This window comes from Strix uralensis, chromosome 2 (assembly GCF_047716275.1).
Source record: "Strix uralensis isolate ZFMK-TIS-50842 chromosome 2, bStrUra1, whole genome shotgun sequence".
NCBI lineage: Eukaryota > Metazoa > Chordata > Aves > Strigiformes > Strigidae > Strix > Strix uralensis.
This window is the reverse complement of record NC_133973.1, coordinates 11,720,563-11,744,187: the sequence shown is the minus strand read 5'-3', so window position 1 is coordinate 11,744,187 and position 23,625 is coordinate 11,720,563. Positions and strand designations below refer to the sequence as shown.

The 23,625-nt window shown below is 45.5% G+C and overlaps 1 protein-coding gene across 4 annotated transcripts in view; it reads right to left on the bottom strand.

The window, feature by feature from the left end:
* The window catches only part of ZPLD1 (zona pellucida like domain containing 1), a 157,514-nt gene that overhangs the window by 98,775 nt on the left and 35,114 nt on the right, over positions 1-23,625 (bottom strand). For 2 of the 4 annotated variants that reach the window (XM_074856132.1, XM_074856143.1), the window contains one exon: positions 13,686-13,788. The gene's annotated coding sequence lies outside the window, so the exon portion shown is untranslated. Of the gene's footprint in view, positions 1-13,685; positions 13,972-16,017; positions 16,171-23,625 lie in introns of those variants that run through there. The other 2 variants (XM_074856137.1, XM_074856126.1) reach the window with 2 other exon arrangements.

Sequence of the window (23,625 nt, the reverse complement as noted above, 5' to 3'; positions counted from 1 at the left end):
GCATCAGAAGTTGAATTAGTGTATAAGACCATAATACCTAAGTGTCAGCATCTGCCTTTTACTCAGGCAATGAAGAGAGCAGAGGGCCTATCTTAATGTGAATGTCTCTAAAAAGTTGTATTTGTCAGAAAAAAGCAAATTTGATTAAGTCACAATACAAAAAAGGTCATAACACTCTTATTCTTTGCAGGAACTGAAATTCAGTCACACCTTACACTATGAATCTTTGGTTATTCTAAAAACCCCAGGAAGGTAAAGTAGTGCAAGAAATTTCAGGTAATTTTTTTGTTCATCATACTAAGCTTAATTATTGAAGCAGATATGGCTCTGCACCTCTGTTTTTCTTTCAAGTCACCAATCTACACCTTGAAAAATGAGCTAAATGCAGAATTTCCAGTCTTCACTGGATGCTGGATAAAACTCCACAAGCTGAAGAAATGCTGATCTTCAGTGCTAAGGGGTTCACTCTTACTTCAGGAGAAGATTGCGGAAAATAACAAAAGTTTCAGTTTACAACTGAGATTTTTCTCATATAAAAGTTATTTCAAATATTCATATCTTGGCTACACTATGGCTTTCAAAAGCATTGAAATGGAGAACACTTGAAATAGAATTGAAGTGTTTTTCTAACAGTTATTTTGGTCCAGATAGGTACACATTGTTATGCTTAAGGTTATAACAATTATCCATCATCTATTATACACAAGCATTTATTAAATGTATGTGTTTTCATACAGCTATGTGTCAGCTGGCTATTTGTTCATAAAACATGACTACATTGGCACTGGAAGAGAGTTAAGTCTCCCTTACCATACCATGGTATTGCTTCAGTTTCCTGGCAAAAATTCCTGATAAAATATCATCCACCAAAGCAGCTTTGCAGAATCTCTGGACGCTACTTTGCTTTTATAAGTGGCTTGGCAAATCTTCGCCAGTAAGACCAGAGGAATGTAGATATGTCTGTTTGGATTCCTGGACAAGTTCATGTCAGCATTCATTTAGCTTACAGGGTTCCAGGAGCTGGGACCACGTTTTGTTTGTGCATCACTTAGCACAGTGAGGTCCCAGATCCATAGCACAGAGCAGTAGCAATGTCTAAGAGCAGATGTTTCCACTTTATCCTGCCCAACATCCATCTGCAAGGCACTATGCACTGTCTGCAAAGCAACAGCAGGCTTGACTGAGACTCTTGTACAGCCAGTGGCCACCCTGTATCAGAGCCTGGAGCTGAGCATCCTGTCACAGCCAGCCCAGCTCTAAGGGCTGGGGATCACAAAAGTGAGAGAGAAGGGAAGTAGGAAACACTGCATTGTTCACAGAGATTATTTGCTGTTTAGAACCTTGACTCATGGGAATTCCCTGTGAATGCAGAGAAGACAGTAAAACCACATGATCATAAGCTCATAAAAGCCCTTAATAAGTGCACGACAAATTCCTGGATGACGTTCAGGAAGTCAGGTTATTGTGCACAACCCCTTACAAGAATATTGGGGAGCAGTAACATGCACACTTGCCTCACTCTTCCTTCCAGTAGGGTGCCCATTTATATGGCCGCTCTTGCAGACAGAACAGGGGCCAGACAAACCAGTACAGCTCTTCATGTATGATCACCATGGCATTTATGGAGATACTTGCCCAGAAGAGTTTCCAATCCTGACCTTCAAGGGAGCTCTCTATGACCAACTTGCATACAACACATGGACAGTGTGGATTTAAACAGATATGAGTACAGTTACATGAGGGCCCACATTTAAAAGGGCTCCATCTCTCCAAGATATATCCAGGCCACAATGTACCACCACAATTTCTTCCCCCATCACGTGCTAGGTAGCACAACCATGCACAGAGCACATGTCCTGCTCTGCCTAGAGCTACCTGGACTGACAAGCTCATCTACCACTGAGAAGGGTGTTTTTTCAGTCCAGAACTAAAATCAGATAATATTCTAATCATGGTTGAGCAAGCACACATTGATTTGGCTTTTTAGGTCCCTCAGCATCTTCATCCAGCACTGAAGCATTTTGCATGTCATGTGTTAACACAGGGAATTTTTCTGTTCAGGTATGAGTGTATTGACACTGTTCAAGACAATTAAGAGGCAGTATTGATTATTCCTGCCAGAATCAATTCTTGTGACTGGCAGTAAATCCAATCAGTCGCAAATCCAGACTTGAAAACACTGAAGCACGACCCACTTATTTCAGACTCAGAATTTGGTTCTATCATTTACAGGATGTATCTCCACCATTTTTGTGGCTGTGCTAGTTGCTGTAGCCAGAGCTGCTGCCCCAAGTGCCCCAAAAAGGACCAAGATACCCTAGAGCCATACTACCACAACATGGTATATGCATGCCACTTGCTCATACACCCTTCTACCCACTAGCCAGGCAACAGGCAAGCTGGCCAGCCTCAGAGACTGAGACAACCAAGAAGGACTTTGTTCATAGTCAGTGGCAGTGGAGTAGCCCAGGTGATGTAACAAGGATGATACATCAAGCTGCCACCATGCTGGGCACAAAGCATTTCTTCTTTCTAGAAACAGCCCTCTCCCTACTTGGTTAGGAGCAGCACAAAAAGACCCCTGAGCCAAGACAGCCCCAAGTATCCACATGGCTCATGCCTGGCTGGGATCTGAAAGCCATACAGCCTCATGTGTGTAGACCCACACCCCAGCAATGCCTTGCTGATGCAACAACAGTGCCTCCAGGGCCAGCACAGACCCATACAAAGCCAGTCAAGACATTTCTGCACACATGGCCCCCTCATGCCTCTAACTAGGCAAGCCTTGTCCTGCATTAGATGTATAATGGCAATTCATGAACTATGATCTCTCTCTAAAGGATATGGTTATGGATAAGCCTACAATGTTTAACTGCCAGGAGGGCCTCCAAACAATCATTGATGAACCCTTTATTAGAAAGTTAATTGGTGCCTGTTGGAATAGCAAACTTCCAAGAGCCCCCCCAATAAGCATCCAGCATGCAGACAGCTATGTAACACACCACCAGGTGGATGAAAAACTGGACATGAGCCAGCAATGTGTGCTCACAGCCCAGAAAGCCAACTGTATCCTGGGCTACATCAAGAGAAGTGTGGCCAGCAGGTCGAGGGAGGGGATTCTCCCCCTCTACTCCCCTCTTGTGAGACCCCACCTGCAGTACTGTGTCCAGCTCTGGAGGCACCAACATCAGAAGGACACGGACCTGCTCAAGCAGGTCCAGAGGAGGCCACGAAGATGATCAGGGGGCTGGAGCACCTCCCCTGTGAGGACAGGCTGAGAGAGTTGGGGTTGTTCAGCCTGGAGAAGAGAAGGCTCCAGGGACACCTTAGAGGAGCCTTCCAGTACTTAAAGGGGGCTACAGGAAAGGTGGGGAGGGACTCTTGATCAGGGGGTGTAGTGATAAGGGGTAACGGTTTTAAACTGACAGAGGGTAGATTTAGATGAGATAGAAGGCAGAAATTCTTTCCTGTGAGGGTGGTGAGACACTGGCACAGGTTGCCCAGAGAAGCTGTGGCTGCCCCCTCCCTGGAAGGGTTCAAGGCCAGGTTGGACGGGGCTTTGAGCAACCTGGTCTAGTGGAAGGTGTCCCTGCCCATGGCAGGGGGTTGGAACTAGATGTTCTTTAAGGTCCCTTCCAACTCAAACCATCCTGTGATTCTATGACATTCAGAGGGGCCTGCTCCTTGTGGACAGCAAAAGAGGAAGCAGAAGTGCTGACTTGATCAGGAAAAAGAAAAAAAAATTAAAAAAAGAGATGTTGGTCACTGCTTGGTCAAAGATGGAATTTTTTTTTTAATCATAATGGGAACAAAGCATGCTGTGTGCGTCAACCATATCAGTCACCCATGTGTAGTGAGCCAGATAGCAAACCCTTCTGAAGACCTTGTAGACCTACTCCATTCACATCCATAAAAATACACTTTCTCTAACCCAATATATACACTAACTTCCATGCATTAAATTAGTAAAATATTAAATATTTTTTAGTTTACTTTGTAAGGAAATAAGTGGTCCTGCAGAGAATTTCCCAGAATTTCCCAGTAAGGCAGTCACATTATCTTTTGGAATAGCTGCTCCAGCTTACATCTTTTTAGCCCAGGACCAAGTAATGACAAACAGTCTAGAAATTTGCTCTACCAGTGTGTGGAGCTCTTTCTACATAACCAAAGCCAGAATGAGCTCCAGATGGTGTTTGAACCAAGAGTATAACTCATTCCTCTTTTGTGCCAAGTATTTTGCCCCTCCCCTTTCTATTATCTCTTCTGAGAAATATCAAAGTCTTCATTGCAAAAGACTTTTAGCTTCTTTAAATGGATTAAGTGAAAAACAGTTCTTGAGAACAGCAATCTATTCTTGCTGGTTTTATTGGTAAGAGTTCATTGACATCAGTCTGCAAAAATGAAGATTTGTGATACTCTCTGCAAGGGCTACATAGCAGCCATGTTTGGTATCTGTAGAAGGCTGGATTCTGGCAAGCTTGCACACTTTCACACCAAGGAGAAACAGACAACGTGCTTACACACGCAGCCCACAAAAGCAAAACCGATGTTTAAAGCCATGGTGTCATTTCAAAGACATTCCCCACAAGATGAAGTGTTGCCTCAAATATGGCAGTTAAACAAAGCTGTGTTGGGTTTGTGTGTGGCAGGTCTTTTGGTAACAGGGGAGGGGGCGACAGCAGTGGCCCCTGCAAGAAGCTTCTCAAAGCTCCCCCGGCTCCAAGTCAGATCTTCTGAGCCAATTAGTGACGGTGGCTGTACCTCTGTGATAACGTATTTAGGAAGGGCAACCTGGAAGGAGGACTTGTGAGGGAAACAAGCTCTGCAAACACTGAGGTCAGTGGAAGGAAGGGGAGAGGGGCAGGAAGGTGCACCAGAGCAGAGACTCCCCTGAGAGGGCCAGCTGTGCCCCTGCACCCATGGAGGTCCACAGTGGAGCAGATGCCAACCTGCAGCCCGTGGAGGACCCCACACCACAGCGGGTCCAGAGAAGACCAGGACTCTGAGGGAAGCCCCCATTGTTGCAGTTTGTCACTGGGAGGATTATGACACACGGGAGAGAAAACAATCACTGCAATGACCACAAATAAAAATGCTACAAATCACAACAGATCTGGTAATTCAAGAATAAGTCAATGAACAAGCTTTTACTTTTGTCCAAAATCTTTCCCTAATGATACCTTGGCATCCAGATCTTGTAAGTGATGCTTAAAGAGGGGACAGAAGGGCGTTAATTTTGGTTTTAAAAATATGCTGTTGAGGAAAGAGCACATTTAGGCTACAGTTCCCATACCCACCCCATGGAAAAAATCAATAGTACTACACATGTATAGCATCTTAGGCAAACTAGAGTTAAACAACATGAATAAATAGGTCATAGTCTGTTTAATGAGAAATGGGAGCAGGAGAGCATTTGGATTCCAGTCAGTAAGTAGAGTCAAGACAACTTTAAGCTTCGCTCAAAGAAATATGTTAAATGCTTTTTACCTTCTAAAGAGCTGATAAAAGTTATGGTTATATTGCCTGATTGAAGAAGACAATCTGACACAGGTTAGGCAGACCTTTACCCTGTTGTGATTCTGGATAACCTGCACTTCCCTCTCACATCATCCCTCAACCCCTCCACTGACATTTCATATCTCTATCACCTGTTCTTAGCAGATTTCCAGGACAACAGCTCCTTTTAAACAAGATGAAGCAGCACACAGCAATAACACACTTGAGATAAAGCAATGCTTCCTCTGACAAAGAGGGCATTCTTGAGAGCCTAATGTGTTTTTTTAGTAGAAGACTTCAAAATATATCTAAACATCAGAGTACTAGGCTTTGAACTGCTTCTCTGACATTGTGACAAGGAGGAGGCATGGATAAATTAATGAACTCAAAGTGGGCAGGAAATAACTAGTGGCCATATGAAGTCTCAGGGTTTGCTTCACAGAATCATCTAGGTTGGAAAAGACCTTGAAGATCATCTAGTCCAACCATTAACCTCACACTGACCGTTCTTAACTCCACCAGATCCCTCAGCGCTGGGTCAGCCCAACTCTTAAACACCTTCACATTGGTCATTTAAAGAGATAGACTGGGGAGCAGGGCTTAATGAAGCAAATTTAGCATTACATCCATTTTTTCAATCTATTACTGAAAATCAGAGAAAGTTTCTGATCATGTGGACATCAGAAAGTGTTATATTCAGCCTCTTCAGATTGCTTTAGAGCTCCAACTGATACAGAGGACTTGCTTGGGCATTACAAGAAATCCATAACTCAAACTTCGTAGTCCATCTCTGCTGGATCTGAAATAAAAGGGGATGTAGACAATGGTAGGGAGAAATCATGCCCTTTATTGGGCAGATATGACAGGAGTGAGGCAACGCTTACCAGGGATCACCAGCACCTTGCCCCCAGCAGCCCTTGCAGCAGCTCCCTTGCAGCCCCTCAGAGCTCAGCTTGCAGAGTCCTCTCTCCCTCCTGCACCCTAAGCACACCAGACTCTTCAGCCTCTCGCGTGTGCTTCATCAGACTCCTATAGCTCCCAGCCACTTATTACTTAGATAATTAAATATTATTATATTTAATTAATAAGTTCCCTCAGAGAACACATGCATATGCACGGGCTTTCTCCTGCAGCCCTGTACAGGTCAATAGATTACTGGCCTGGACTATTTTGACTTTCAAAACTTGCCGCCTGATGGGCTGTTCCTGGCAGGGCAGGACAGGCAGCAGTTACGGGAATCCATGTCAGCAAAGCCATTACTTAACTCTGCACTGCTCACACCCTTGGCTGCCTGCCTCTGAGGCTCCTCCCTTTGCCTGCCCTCCAACACAAAAAAGAAAAAAAACACCACCAAAAGGAAAAAGAAAATAAAGAAAACCCCACAAGGCAGCAAGCAAAAAGGCTTTGTGACCCTAAAGGGCCATTCATGGGGAATGTGACAAAGGAAAAACACTGGGAAAGGATTTTTAGAGTAACTGAAAGCTAGGGAGATATGAAAGGTCAAAGCATGAGAGAAGCACTTGAATTGGAGGCACTGATTCTCACTAAAAATGTCAACATGGGGTTGGAGGGGGGGGGGGGGGGGGGTAACTCTTTCTTTCTGCCCAGGGACCCAACCTTAGCCAAATCAAAGCTAGTACAAAGATGTCAAAGTCATGATTTAGAAATACTGGTTTTGATGTTCTTGGCTTGGACACTGATTTCTTGCATGACCTTGGGCAAGTCATTTAGTCTGTGCTGCACTTCAGCTTCTAATCCATAAGGTGAAGACAATGCCTTACAGGCAACTTATGAGGTTATTAGTGACTGCAAATAGCCATGATGATGGGAGGCAGAGAGGTGATCAAGGAGATAGGGAGATCCACTTCCTGCAGGTTCCTCATTCCTTGGGCATTCTGTCTGAGATCAAGCCTCCCACAAGTAAAAATGGCCATGACCTAATTAGCACTGATTTCTAGTCATGTTTCAGCCTCTCATACTGAAATTGTATTTATTATTGAAACATGGTTAAATCAGAATAAGATGGACTGTGGGTTCCACCCTACACAGAAAAGTTCTCCAGCTGCCATGGAGAGAAAAGGCCTTGTCAAGCTCTTTGGTCTTCACCTTCCTGACTCCACACTGGCTGTTCATACCTGCCTCTCTCCCTCTCCATTCCCCCTTCTGCTAGAAGAAATACAAACATCCATAATGTCCTGATTATAAAGGGTGGTTAAACGTTAAAGTCTGAAGGCTAGTAGGGAAGCAGATGCTCTCCAAGCGCTCTTCAGGTTTAATCTTCTATTCAAACTGCACAGGATTGTTCCAAAGAAAGCACAGAGAAGTGGCCATCATTACAAGTCTCCTGGGGGGTTCATATGAGGGCCCCCAGGCCCTCCAGAGTATTTCACAGTTAGTTCAGCACAGCTGTGGCACTGCAGTCCTCACCCAAACCTGGAGCCTGGTCACCAAGGGCACTGCTTTTCAGGGAGAGGCAAGAGATGTCCCTAAGGATGCAGCTGATTTCTGACCCAACTGCAGGGCTGCCCTCCAGCTCCCAGCACAGAGACCACACTCTAGCAGAGCTGACTCCCACCCATAAAGGAGATGTTTCCTCTTTATTTAATTAAAAAAACTGAGAAGTCTTTCTTTCAACAAACTGTTCTGCTGAATAACTTTTCTGACCTACTCCAGTCAGGAACAGGCTCTACTGATTTGTAGCTGCTGAGTTCTCAGCTTTTTTTTTTTTTGGCTGTACATATTGTATGATTACTCAGTGAGCATGTTTATAAACGGTAAGGATGTTTTACTGAAAGTTATGATACCTGAAGTCATAAATTCAGAAAAATCCAGTAAATAGTTGTTAATTAATAACTTTGCTCAGTTGCAGGCTTTTGACCTTCACCCCCTTGAGCTGAAAATAATCATGTTTACTTTCTCTATTTTTGTTAGTTTTAGAAAACATCCCAACTTGTGCTATTTATTTTTAAAAAGCAAAAAGAAAGTGAGTGAGAAGACTCCAACCCTGCAATCTACAACACACAATGTGCTGTGCTGACACAGCATCCCATTTGGGAACAAAACCTGCTGCAAGTTACGGGATCATGACTAATTTAACATCATTACTTCAATGATGGTGTTGACTGAGGCAAGAAAACATTACAGCCAAGTTATAGAAACCAAGTATTTAAGATAGAAGGAATGGCCAAAGACATTCCCAAGCACAAAAATACCTTTCAGATTTTGATATCCCAGCCTTCACTTGATTTTAAATCACTGGTCAGCCAATTGTAGGGCAGGAAGAAAACACACAGTAACGTTTCAGGTTACCACCTTGAAAGCTTAGTGATAAATCAGGCTAACACTGGAACCATTTTGGAAGATATCATCAGAAAAATTAGCACAGCATGTGAATTGCACTTAGTTTTTTTTCAAGAGAGCTTCCACAAACATGTTTATATTTCTGTTCTGCCTAGCAGACCTCATCATGAACCACAATATAGTCTTTTCAACTTTCTTGTCTTCTTGGACAGCATATCTTAAATTCTTAAGCCAAGATTTTAGGAACAACTAATGGCTTCACTCCTCTCCTGAACATATCTTAGAAGGACACAAGTTGTAGGAGCCAACTGTGAGAAGGAACTCCCTCTAACTGAACTCTCAGGGAAAACCTAAAAGTCCATGGGCCATTGTTGAAAATACTCCAGCAGCACAACATCACCTTATTTTGGAGCCCAGAATGTTGTGTGTCTCTTTAGCCTCTTTTATTCAAAGAGTCAAGAAAAGCAAAATTTAAACAGAAACCCAGAGACCTTGGCTTGGCACATTCCTACAGCGTTTGTCAGTGAGGAGGGGAGGAATACAAGAACTGAAACCACGGCTGTGCAGGAGGTGTTGCAACAACAAGCATGCTCATTTCAATGCCCCAGGCTTGCCCTTGCTCCCAAACAGCTCCTGTACACACCACACATACAGACTCTTTCATGAGTATCGGCCAGGGGAGATGCAACCAACTTCCAGTCTGGGCTCCGTGAAGAGTTGAGGAAGTAAGGAGAACAGGAACCAAGGGGGACCGAGGGGCTCCCAGAGGAGCCACTGTGCTCATGCTGGCACTGCTGTCAGGAGCCTGGCACAGGGGAAACCTCCCTCCCAGTGCTGGCACAGGGAACTGTCACACCTTGCATTAAAGCATCCTGTCCCCACCGCTGGGCAGTGGTGTACGTGCACGTCCAGACCCTTCTGCCAGTGTGCTGTTACTCCCAAGAGGGGCTTTCACAGGAGAGCTGTGGTTAGTAACCCTCCTTTTCCCCTCTTTCACCATGTTATCCCACCCTGGCAGAGCACTGCCTGAGGCAGCCGGAGCTCTGCACTGCTACCTTCATCCCAGGTTAAGAAAGCAAGACTCTTCCTCCTCCTGCCCCCATCTCCAGATCACAGACAGGTAAAACGAGCCAAGTATGTGTCAGCAATAAATGGAGATGATTAGGAGCAGCATACCACAGGCAAGCACAGAGTAACCCTTCAAAGACATGGGAACACCTCAGCAGTTCAAACAAGATGCTAAACACAAGGGTGATTTCTCCCGAAACAGACAACACAGGCAAAAAAAAAACCCCTCAACAGTTCTGCTGCTTGCTGTTGTGTTTATATCTTGGTTTGGATTTTAGGCCAAGATCATATTCATAGGGTAATGTAGAAAGCCTCAGGCAAGCAAACAGCAGCAGCAGAGTTTACGCTGGAGAAGGGAAGAAGAGCACCTGGGAGAGGAGAAGGAACAGTCACCTTTGTAAGCACAGGCACCAAAAGTTGTTCTCTTAAGCTATGGCAAGTCTTACATAGCAGGGTTACATGAGTTTGATGAAAGACAGGGTAATATAAAGCCAAATCAATCCTCTTCAGCTTGCAAGAGAGGCACAGAACTTCTTCCTCATAACTGTAGCCAAGCAGAACTCAAACAGGTTTATCTTGCACAGATATTCAGTGCCTAGACCTGAAAGATTTATTTGTAGATCTGTGGACCTAACAAGCCTGCATATCAAAGGGATTTTGGGGGTCAGTCCCATTTGTGCTCCTGTCCTTAAGTTAACAGGCTGACTAACTTAACTCACTATCTTGAGTCCTAACACCAAAAATGCTTTGTCTTACCTGTGCTCCTACCAAGTGTTAACTAAGGCATATTAAGACTACCCCTTTTTTATAACAAAAACAAGGCCCAGGCTCCAGTCCTCTTAAAGCAGGACTTTTTGTCAGAAGGAAATAAAACCATAATTGCCCAGCGACAGCAGTTATCTCTGCTCATAGCTACTACCAGTTCAATAGGTACAGGCAAACAGTGGAGATGCTCAAATTAATTAGCAAATATTTTTTTAGAAGCCACACTGATATAGATTCATTCACCTCTTCATGGATGGCTTAGAAAAAACAAGGGCATTAAAGAAACCGCATTTAATTTGACTCAAATGATTCACAAAAACTCAAGAAAAATTAAACAAAACCTCACCGAAGCACTACATGCACCAGCACACGCGACATCAGTGTAAGAAAAGGCACTTGCTTCCTGGAGAACACTTGCAGAAATGAGGAACAACCATACATTTCGGCTTTGCTGCTTTTGTGGCCATCCGCTCTCAGAACCCATGAGAGAATCAGCATACAAGCACCCTCTATGGCCACAGCCCTAGGGGACAGGTGCCATCACAGCTTTCTGTCTCTGCTCTGCCCCTCAAGACAAGAAAGCAAAGATAAAACAAGGAATTTCCAGGCCTTTTATACCCCAAAGGAGGCATCTCAGAGCCAACTTAGCTCTTCTTCACAGGTGAGTCTCCCCTCTGCAGCACATTCATGAAAATACACACAGCACCTTCCAGCTTCCTCAGCCCCACTGCTGCCTCCCCCTCCTGATGAAGCCCAGCTGGTCCACTTGGCATCATTCACCCCACTTCATTTAAAGAAGCAGCAAATTTTACTGGTGACACTAGCAGATAGAAATAACAGTAGAATAATGGGAAAGAGAACCTGGAAATGCTCAGCCCTCCAGAAAAATCTCATGCCATTAAAGATGGTGCCATTTTGTCTGAGCTGGAGGTGGGTCAGCCTCCACAAGCTATAACCACTTTTGCTGGAGTCAGCAATATCAGGCCCAGCGTCCAGCGAACACAGAATCTGGCTCCAAGGGAGTATAACCAAAACTTAACCTGTTTCTTGACACATACTGTTATAATCCAAGCAGCACAAACTCTTCAGTCTGTGATTAACTATCATTTCTGCCTTCTCCCATCTCTGGGGCTTTAAATTAATGGTCAGAGAAATTAGTGTGGCTTGGGAAAGAGAAATCTGCTAGCAGTGATGTGTACCCACAAACACACGTGCTCATGCACACATGTTAAATGAACTGACAGAGTTTAGCGTCATAATGATAAATACCGAGACAATCAGCTATGACAAGCAGCTTTTCATATCTTCCTTAAAAAAATAAACAGAGCTTTGAGGCACTGTGTGTCATATCAGATTTAGAAAACAAAGGTACTCATGACTAAAGCTCATGTCCACTAACTGGAAAACATTAATAGTCAGTCACACCTGAAAACTGGGCTGGAGAATAAGACACATAAAAAGTTACCACAGGTTCTGGTACACCTCTGGCAAGTATCAAAGGTCTCATAATTTTTACTATTTTTCTTAACGCTGCCAAGTATCATGCAATTAAGACAATCTGGACTCTCATTAAAACAAAATTAAGTTCCCGGCGCTCAGAAGTGCTTCAAAGCAGGTATCTTTTTAAGAATCAAAATCAAAACCTGAGTGTGTAAAAACATATGTGTTCGAATCAGTCTCAAAGTTTTAGAAGCTCATCTGCTAATTTGAGTGTGTGTGTTGGTGTTAGAAATACTGGATTATGATAGCACTGTGGGATACATGCTCATCACTGACAAAGCCCAGAGATAAACATGGATGTGAATGAGAAAGGGTATATAACCCTGCCAAACACCAAGGCCTAAAATCATTACAAATATGGAGTTTGTTTTTCTAGCCTGTAAGAATTGCCAAACTGCAAGAAAACTGCCCCGAGAAGCATAATGCTGAGAGGCCAGATGTGCTCCCACACCACTGCTTGGACATCCCAGGCGTGGGTAGAGGAATACTAGAAAAAATAACCAAGCCCACAGTATACTGTTTGTTTAGGAGCTGTGAGTCAGCCAGTGTGAAAACTGATATTAATCAGTACATGTGCAGAAGCACAAGCCCTAGCACAGGACAGCTAAATCTTTAATCTTAGGTTTGATGCTACTAAGTGCTCATGCTTGCCCCGATACTAAAAAGCTCTGATATTAACTTGAACAAGCCATTATGTGCAAGCGTTTCCCAGTACTCCTTGTCACATAAGGTCCATTCATTTTTCTAAAACCTCAGCCACCCAGTTAACAGGAGCAGGATGTCTGCCCACACTGCCTCTTTTCTCTCAGCAGTGTGAATCACTGCTGGTGTGAAAGCCAAAGGCCCCCTGGCCACTGCCAGGGAGCTGCATGACGTGCCCTGCGTGCCAACACGGGCAGGTTCTCCGCTGCACGCCCCCGTCCCCACGTCAGCTCCTCACCACCAACCTCCTGGCACACCTCCCCTCACACAGCCTGGCCGGTGAAACCCTAAAACCCGGGGAAGGTCTGAGAACAGGGAAGCAGATGCACACAGCTATGGTTGACAAAAAGGCAAGGACACTTTGATTTTGCTTCCAGTATGAATTTCTTTGATTCAACTCAAACACTGACGCAGTCATTAAAAGACAGAATTGGAAACTCCCTCTTGGGTCATCTTGTCCACTCTTCTGGAAGCCACCTCCGAGAAGGAGAGCGCTGCCCATCTTCTAACGGTTGCTGTATGGCTCTCAGATATTTATTTATTTACATTCATTATTTATTTTTTAAATAAACTTTCAAGGAGAATCAATCAACCAACAGGCAAAGTCAAATTGGCACTGTTAATACTTTCTCTAATCATTTGTCCAGTCTTCTGTGAAAATCCAGATGAAAGAGAGCTCTTCCCCCAGGACTTTGCTCTCCAGGCTGCCTGCAGCAGCCTCATACTCTAAGATTTCCTTCAAGTATTTCATTATTCTCAGCTGCACATTCATTTACTTCACAATGTTAATCATTTACCAATGAATCACGACTTCAGTAGACTAAAACTTTGTTATTTGGGGTGGTGAGGGTTACCTGTCTTTGTATATAATCTTCTAGGCTCCCGAACACCTCTATGCTCTGTCTTTCATGTCAATGCACAGAGCTGCTGCCATCAGTAGCTTTTCATTATCTGGACCTGTGGAAATGGAATAACCCAGATAAGGCAGAAAAATAGATAATGCAACACCTAAACCAATTATGTTTAGATTAGTAACCTACCTTTGCCAAAAAAAAAATAAAAAAAAAATATGCTGGAGATACAGAACTCCAACAGTCATATTTCTGCCTGGGAGATTCAGCTGTGAGGAAGCGTCAGCAATCGCGCTGGTCAGCCTGGGTCTGAGCTGCTCTGTGCAGGCAGGCTGGGCACCTCTGGGATTTTGGGACACCCAGAAGCTCTGAAGAGCAGCTGCAACTCCTCTGCCTGCTGCACTGCCAGATGTCACGAAACTCACGGCAGATGCACGAATTTACCACATTTTGGGGAGTCAACAGCAATATGCCCTGTTCTTGCTCCAGAAGGGGACTGCAGATGAGAGATATTTTAGGGTGGCAGTTTGGATCCACCATCCAATTCAGTCGGAGCAGACAGCCATCACTCCTTGGGGTGACTGCAGCAAAGACACACTGTGGGAGTAACACACCTCTACCTGAGAAGACCGCTGGGCCCTGTTACCACTGTCTTGTCACGAAACTCGTGGCACCATCCTTACGTCCCAAATGGCGCTACACCAGTGTCTCAGGAGAGGGCTGAAGGAGAGACGGGGCGTGCAGGAGTCACAGCACCCTCAGGTAGCACAAAGTCGGGGGAGAAGAGGACCCCACATGGCCTTGGTAGGATTGGAGCGGGATTTAGTGTGTGGCTTGCCCTGCTTTTCCTGGGGTTTAAGCACGTGTGCCATCAGGCACATCACACAGAGCTCAGACCCACAGGGCGCAGTTGGCCTCATCACTGGCTGGCACGACCTCGCACAGCGAGGCGGCAGCAGGGGAACCCAACCCCAGGGGACATCTCCCTTCACCGCGCCTGCGGTTGACAGGGCCGCCGGCAGCAAAGCGCCCGTCTGCTGCCTGGCAGGGTCGGCAGGGCACCTCAGCAGGAATGGGGTTAATTCATCCCTCCCAGCCACCACTGGAGGATGCAGTGGAAAACAAAGCGGAATCGCCACCCCCACATCCCTGTTTATTTTGGACGGCAGTGTCCAAGGTTCAGAGTTTGTCTTCATTTCACTCTCCCATTAGGCTGAGAAGTAACAGCACAGGGACAAGCCACACCAAAATGGGAGGGTGTTTTCCAAGCCTCTAGCTCAGTCTCTTCTGGAATAATGACATATTTGGTGAGGCAACAGCTCCAAGCCTTCTCCTCAGCCAAGCACAGACGGGAAATGGCGTCCGGCCCCGCCGCCGGCTGCAGGCACCCACAGCTCCTGCCCGCCAAGCCCACCTCCCCCGGCACCCGGCCTGACGCAGGGAAGCAGCCGGACACCCATGGCCCTGACGCTTGCCACTGCCACTGCCTCCTCCAACCACAGGGACCACCAGGTCAGCACTGCCGTGTCGGTCAGAGCTGGATTTTGGGTGAGACTCCTCAGGGGTGTCCAAGACCATCCCCTGGTGAGCCAGGGCTCACTGGCGCAGGGAGAGCACCAGCTGTGTTTTACGCAACACCAGCTGCAAGCAAACTTCAACGGTGAGCAGCAGGATTAATTACCCAGCCCCACAAATCCCACACGGGCAATCCCAGGCTGAGAGAAAGAGGTGTAGGACAATTATTTTCTCCTTGTGTCTTAGTAATAAAAGGCACAATGCCCAGGGAGAGGGATTGTGCTTGTAAGCTAGGGTTTATGAGAAAAAGATTTTATCATCTTGCCCTGTGAGAAACTGCATTCAAAATATTGATGTTTTTCGAGCTTCTCTCCAGAAGTAAATGAAGAAAGCATGTTAGCAGTCTCACATACAGTCACAGGATGAAAACTTTGTTTCTGAACACACCCAAATTTTGAGAAAGCTTGGGATTTTATGACTCAGACACTTTTTTCCACCCCTCACCCCCTCTCCCCAAAATGAATAAACACTACTTGCAGTTGCTATGTGAGACAGTGTTTCCTTCACACATCATGGATAAAATCCACACGCCGAGAGGCTGGGAAATGCACAGTAAGGACATCGGCCTTGCTGTACTGGCCGTAACTTCACACCTTTTTGGTAAATTCAGAAAACAATATTCTAAGCCAAACACTGTACTCTTGGTTACATTGTTTACATTCATAGTAGGTTAATAAATAGTTTCTGACATTTTAATAAGTGTTAAATCAGTGACAGAGAGTTACAGAAGTGAACATAACAACAGCTTGTTTGTAAATACCTGTATCATGTTACCAAAATGACTTCATTGCGGTCTGGATCACTTTTGTAAAGGAGGTGAAATGGATGGGAATACATTACTTTCCATTGCTGGCAGCAAAAAGCAACACTACAGACTCAAATACAAAATGCTATATTGTGGTAAAGATGGCAAATTAACAGAAAAGAAAGAAAAGTCTTCTTGGTCCAATAACATCAATCCCAATCCTTTTAATTTCTGAAGATATCTACACTAAAACGAGGCCTGATTTTTTTTTTTTTTTTTTGAGATCAACCGTCACTCAGACAGATTTTGAGCCTCTGTTTGTTTCCTGGTAGAGCCATTTGAACTGTGGTCCTTATGTGGGTGGAGCAGCATGCTGGCAATTTAGCACCGCCTTCAAAATTGAAGGCTTACCTAAACTTTGTGAAACCAAAAATAAAAATTTGAGTAGATCAACTTGCACACTGTTGATACCAGCACTTCCATCTAAAGCCAAATGAAGCTTGGGTTAAGGTTTAATGGTCACTATTGCCCTCATTGCCCCCTTCCTGTTTCATGGGCTCCCTGCTCAGATCAGATGGTGTGCATTATCCTGGGGGTGTCCTGGATTTGCCAAATCTTATGGTCATGCCACAGATCACCTTCTTTGTCTATTGTATGTGCCATTACTAATCACCACTTCATAGACTGAGACATGTTTTTACAATCTGTTATGAGAAAATTTTGCACATTATTCCGTTTTCCTTATCCTGGTCTTACTGATTAATGTCTCGCTGCGTAATCATTACTCAGAAATACAAAGTAATAATAATCCCTGTGAAAAATATTTACAGTCTTTGGGCTGTTTATTATTTTTTGTTAATGGCATAGAGACAGTTCACATCATGACCTGATTATCTTAATTGCCCAGTATTGCTTCTGTTTCCTGACTGAATGCCACTCATGTGAATGGGAGGTGTTCATAAACATGCTGTGAGGCACCACGACGGGTACAGCACAGTTACCCAAATATGCACAAACAAGGAAATAACTTTACAAGAGGGCAAGGGAGATGATCCTGCAGTATATGGGGATCTCACTGATACCTTCTACATGCAAGCGTAACCGTTCACCTGCAGGTAGCCGGCTTATTTTTTAAAGACAGCAGCTGTGCCCAGCACAGGGTTGCTGCACATGGAGGTGGTAGCTGAGGTACAACAGAAGGTACTTGTGCACCCACAGCCTTTCAAAATCCTTTGCCAAGGGGCCAAATTGTGCAAAATCCTGAAGTGACCAGGAGAAACAGATGTGCAAGATGGGTATATGCCTACCACAGGACAGATGCAAAGAATTTAAAGGAGAAAGCAACTGGTGAGGGGCACAGGGGTTGCCTGCGTACAGGGCAGCCAAGCAGATCCGAGGCTGACAGGGTTTGTAGTAAGATGCTGGTGCGAACAGAGCCATGCTAGAGATGCGAGCTGGCGTGCTGGCTGTGTCCGTGCTTGCAAGGGGATGGTCATGCAGGCAGGCACCCCAGCCTCCACTCCACGTTTTTCACAAAACCCAGCAGAGACCAAGCAAGTGGGAAAGCAGGAGGTGTCAGCTCCCCTCTTTGCCTCCAGCCCTCTGAGAGCTGGTCCTGGCACTAGGGAACAGGGCTCTGCAGCCGCCCTGCCTCCTCACCCTGTCCTGCCCCACACCCTCCCCACCCTGCTCCTGCCATCATTCCCCACGGGTGGAAGGAGATGGAAGCAATTATTTTCCTCTGGCTTGGAGCAGTTAAAGGGCTATGAAGGGAAGGGGCACAGGTCTTCCTTCCTTCCCTCTCCTCCCAGAATTAGGTAGCACCAAATTGTCAGCTAAAGGAGAAAAGTGAAAAGGGCCGGGACTGAAGGTGCTGTCTGGGACTCAACGATGCTATCTGGATTCTGGCTGAGACCTTTGGTTTATTTACTTTATCAGATACTTTGGTTGTCTTCGGTTTGCCTTGTTTATCACTCTAACCTATATATAACACATTCTGACTTACATTATTCAGAGTCACAGATCTGATCACGCCCTGGGTAAGCATTCCGTTATTCATGCCTGAGTGCAGTAAACTTTTTTTTTGTTGGTCAAAACCATAAATGCTATCCACCCAACTATTGCAAAGGGGAAACTACAGCTTTGCAAAAGGGAGTAGGACACAAACAAACCAACTGACCAAAACAATCCTGTCCATTGTAACAGCACCTCTAAATCCTGAACTAAACATGAGGTCCCATCTAGGAGTCCGTAGGGGCTTTGGGCTCTGTTGCAATCCCCAGCATCTATGCCAAACCAGGAGTCTGTAGGGAGCCTGCCTGTCCTAAGTCCAAGCACACAGCCGTATTTCCAGAGCTGGAGCACGGACACAGCCTTGGGACCTGACCCAGTTTTGCAGAGGCACCAAAACCTGCAGGGCCAGTGACACAGATCTCTGAGGGCCCGTGCAAGTACCTGCCCTGCAGCTCTCCCACCCTGTCAGGGTGTCAGGCTGAGGCAGAAGAAAAGTGATACAGTCATCTGGAAAATATCCACTGCCCCAGACTGCTAAAGCCCCAGTTCAGGCATTTTGGTCACCATCAGCTGTTGAGGTAAAGGTCTGCTGCTCCGTTAGGAAAATGATATACCTGCAACCTGAAAGACCTAGGGGGAAGTGCCTGAAGTTAGACACAGCTCTCAGACAGCAGGGTTACCACATTGCACTAGGCCTTCTGATTTGCCAGCACGTGGCCATTATTCGCCCTCAGGAGTCGTCAGCAATGTTAGCCCCAAATGTGGCAAGTTTTGAGGGGAAGGTTCATGCAAAGCAGCATGGGAGCAGAGATGCCACACCAAGGAGATGGAGCATGTGTGTTTGGAAAGGCTGGGTCCAATCCCCCCAAACAGCACAGTAACTGGGACTGTGGTGCTTCGAGGAGCCTATGGGCCATCATCAGGGGGGTTTTCCCTAACAAAGCACATTTTATCTTCTCACCATCTTTCCTACAGGTGGCAGGTTTACCTCTGAACATGCCTCTGACAATGCAGAGCTCTCTCTTTTCCCTCTAAAATGCACCTGAGGAGCGTAAAAGTGGCTTGTCAGACAACTAGATACCATCAGAGCCTACGAGATCATTCAAACACAGCTTTGATCCAAGCTCTTCCTATCTCTCACATCGGCGTATGTCATGCAGCAGGGTTTGCTGCAGGCCAGCTGTCAGGGCTAACAGAAAGAGTAGGAGACACGTTGCTCCGGCCACAACTGAGCCAAGAGCAGAGCGTGTCTCCTCTGCCCTGCCAACATGACAGCCCACGGAGCCAGCTCCCGACCCACTGCTACCAAAATGGTCCACACAAACTTCTGTTACACTTGGGTTTGTTTTTAAAGCAAATCTTTCTGACTGAACAAGATTGCAGAGCCTGTGTATCTATTTAACTGGAATGTAAGATAACAGAGGCAAGAGGGTGGGCTGATTAATTCCTCACCCGTGTGTACTTTAGCCTAAAAAAGTGCACTGTGCAAGGGCTCAGTAGGAAGAATGGTGAGAAGCCATGGCTGAAAACATGGCAAAACAAGCATAACTTTTACCCCTACTGTCCGGTCTGTGCAACAAACACAAAAAGCCCTTGGCAAGGAAGTCCATGACAACAGGTATAAATAGAAACTTGCTTCACCTGTTGACAGTGGGAAGGAAAGAGGAAGGCTGCAAGTTTTACAGGAGTTGTAATTAACTGAAATTGAGAGCCGGTGGGTCACAACCTGGTCAGATGGGCCCTGCCAGAATAGTGCCGGCGTCTCCTTTGAGTGCAGCACCGGGTGGTTGGTGGCTCACTTGCCCTCCTCCAGGTCACTGCCTCCAGGGCTGCGAGCTGCCGGTGCTGCGGGGGCACACGGGTGTGCTGTCTGAGTTGGTGTAAATCCAGCCTGTGCAGAGCTTGCAGGGGCATGGGAGGCCACACGGGGGTCCCATCTCCTGCAGCAGCCCCTCGCCCAAGACTGAGGAGCAGCCTACAAGCGGGGCACCCATACCCACCCACCCAACACAAGGGTGACTGGCAGCCCAAAAACATCTCAGGAGGGAGCAGCCCTTCTTCTTTCATGCCCTCTTGAACCAGCAGGACAGGAGCTAATAGGGCATGAAGTGACAGTACTTTGCTAAACAGTATTTTACTGAGCTTACCGGTGCTCACAATGTATCTCATTGTTCTCCACATGCAGTTCTGCTGGTTAAACCACAGATGGCTTCACCAAGGTAGTTTCTAAATGCCTTCTCTTTTTCTGCTCCCTGCTTCAAGAGCTCAAGAAGTGTTATTCACACACGCCCAGATTATCACACAATGGCTGTGTTGTTTCAGAAGTAATCAAAACAGTGAAATCAATTTGATGCGATTATAGGTGGAAGTCGGAAGACTAGATGATCTTGTGACAAGCAGCAGAGATAGGTCTGTGTCAAACCAAAATCTTCACCGTGTTATTATAACCTTCACTGCAACGTTCGTTTTGCAGTTTAACTTCCAGATAGGAGTGTAAAACTCCAGTAAGGGCATAAAGCAATTTAATCCTGATAACAGCATTTCATTCTGAGAATGCCAATGGTGGAGTGCAGGCTGCCTTAGTCAAGCCAACTATGAGAGAGGCCAGACAGACTGAGATAACAAAAAGAATAAATTCCTAGTAAAGATCTCTCTGAAGGAAAATGTTTTCTCAGCCTGAATTCTAAGAGGAAGGGGGTTTTTGAAGGAGAGCAGCTTCCCAACATGAGAGGCTCACCCCAGCAGAAGCACTGGTCTGGATGGACCGAGCAGCTGAGGGGCTCCAGGAGAAATCACGTCTCTGAAGAGCAGCAGCATCCTACCTAGGTAGGCATTCAGGATTTGCTTCTGCCAGCTGTGTAACTCTCCAGAAGCTCTGTTTTTAGCCTGGGTCCCCCCACTTTCAGCCACCATGCTGCTGAAGAGTTGAACAGGAGCCCAGACCTCCATCAGCCAAGTGGAATTTCGAGGGGGGGAAAGATCCTAGGCACAAGGTCTGGGAAAGGGGTGGCACTGCCACCAGTGCCCAGGGTGGCTGAAGACAAAGCTGGAGCAGGAGACCACATCTCTCTGACAGGTGAAAGGCCACACAGTTTGAGAATTGCTGATGTGTGCTCCAGACAGGATGGTTTGGCCATGCTGTCCCAAAGACCACGGAACAGTTTCTTCTTGGACATATGCATGGATTTACCTCTTACTTCCACACAAAAATTGGCTGAAGGAATGGATCTGATCCTAACTTCAAATTGCAGGGGCTGAATGTAGTTCTTCTGCTAACAACAGCTGTAACCAGGGGTGGCTGTGGCTATAAACCAAGGCTGAGTTTTAGTTTTAATGTATCAGCAGAGCTGGGGTGGAAAATTCGCTTTTCTCCCTCTCCACCCACCCTTCCCGAGGTTGAGCCCTGCCATGATCCAGTTCAAACACGTTCAGCCACTGTGGATGGAGCTGTCAGTCAGCAAAGCCAGGAGAGTAATTTCTCTGGAGAAATGACTGGCACCTCAGCATCTTAAGCATGGAGTTCATTCACAGATGTAGATTGTTTATAAAGGTAGCTTACTTCTTCCTACCTCAGCAGGCTGTATTACACAAAACAAAACAAGTGTACTAAAATAAGGAAATGTTTTCTGGTAGAACACCTCTACAGCTGGGCAGAAGCACAATCCCCCACACTTGCTCATATGAGCCCATACACGTATCACTGGGGAGATTATTCCACATTGACTGCCTTGCCTCCAAACAGGAGTGAGCGATGTGGCAGTCTGTGCCTCCGATTCACAGGTTCACATCTAACCTAATGGTTGACTGGGGCCACTTTCTGCCAGCTTCCTAACAATAGCTCACTGCTATTCCAGAAGAGATAGGAGACTAGCACAAAGAGGCAATGAAGAACCTTGGGAGGCTTCCAGGTTGCTTTAATTCATAATTCTATTTCAGTGCTGTAACTGAGATATAAATAATCTCCTTGTTTTCACTCCAGTTTCTTTCAACCTCTGTGATGCCAGAACACAGTCCTGCATCTCTCAGGTGCCTCAGAAAGAAAGTTATTGCACCAGAGGACAAAGATGGTTTTAAAAATAATTTCCACATCAGTTCAAGTGATAATGCAGTCATGCAGGTGTTGTATAACTCATATTATATTCTTAGTAGCTTACTTTTTGGAAGCGAAGTATAAACATTTTCAGTACACAAGCTTACAAGAAACATGCTTGCAAAGCAAGATTACTTCCTATGAGAAAAAAACCCAACACCCTCCTCTTTAAATGGGCAAACAAAATACATTTCCTCTTCCCATACCACAGTAAAGGCTTACACATGCATGTCACGTACACACAAATAAACATTCACATGTGTAAGATCCACCACAATCTAAAAAGGAAAGTGCAGTAAAAGGCCCCTGTAGTAATTGAGCAGCACATCATGATGTAAATGAGTATATCTCAGGAAAGCTGCAAGCCTTGTTGTCTTGTTTTGCAATGCTAACCACGTGCAGACACACACACAAAGCAAACTACTTTCATGTTAGTTCAGTTCTCCTTCCATAAAGGTTGGTGGTAAAGCCCTCCCTGACGTCCATCAAAGTCTCACTGATGAGGTGAGAGTTGATGAAAGTTCTGAATATCCAAGGAAACTGATGATTTGAAGAGCTTAATTCCTCCCATTTTAAACAAATGCTTGTTTCCCTGGGAACTCATCAGAGCAGCTATTACAAGAAAAAACTCCTTTCTTCTTCTTGCCATACCCTGTCCTCAGGACAAAAGGATTCTTCTGGCATGTAAGTACCCATCTCAACTCCCAGTATGGGCAACAAAAAGGGATATGTAGTTTGGGGGCACACTTTGGCTCATCCCAAAGTAAATGTGTAAAATACATCAGATGAGTCACTCCCCAAAAATGCACCTTTCTCTCTACTGATGGTAGAGATGGTAGAGCAGCGATGAGCTCCCACGCAGGCCTTGGGAGTGGACCATGCCCTACACTTATGGTCTGAGGGTAGGAAGCACTGCTCACTTGGCTTGTGGGAAATTTCCTGTCCAGTTCTAAATCTAGACACTAAACCCAAGGACAAAACAGGGTGCACCATCCCTCCACCAGAGAGCTGAACAGGACAAGTTTTTTACTTTGCCGTACATCCTGCCACTATCTATCTGTAGCCAACCTTCAGGGTACTGTTGTGGGGAGAGGAAAGGGTTTCCTCCCTGGCTCCTACATCCCTGCTGAAGAGGCACCTGAGCACAGGTTTAATACAAGGCAATGTGAACGGTGATCTAGTCTCCTTTCCAATCCCTTTGGACATGCTAGTTCACAGTTATGTGAGCACATGTCTTGTTTCTAAGAATTTTCTTCCTCTGCTCCACCTTCCATTTTAAAAAGGATTTAGGTCCTTGCCCTCATTACATTGCTTGAGAAACTGATCCAGAACTTCATCCTTGGATGGTTTTACTAATTTCAAGCCTAAACTCCCTTGTGACCAATTTCTAGCCAATTGGGTTTTGGTCAGTGGTGTCATTAAATACTATTTCTCCCTCTACAATTTTTGCCCTCTCCCTGTTCCAAAAAGTATATTTATAAAGAACCATCATTAATGTCTCTAGTTTCAGCGTCAGCTTC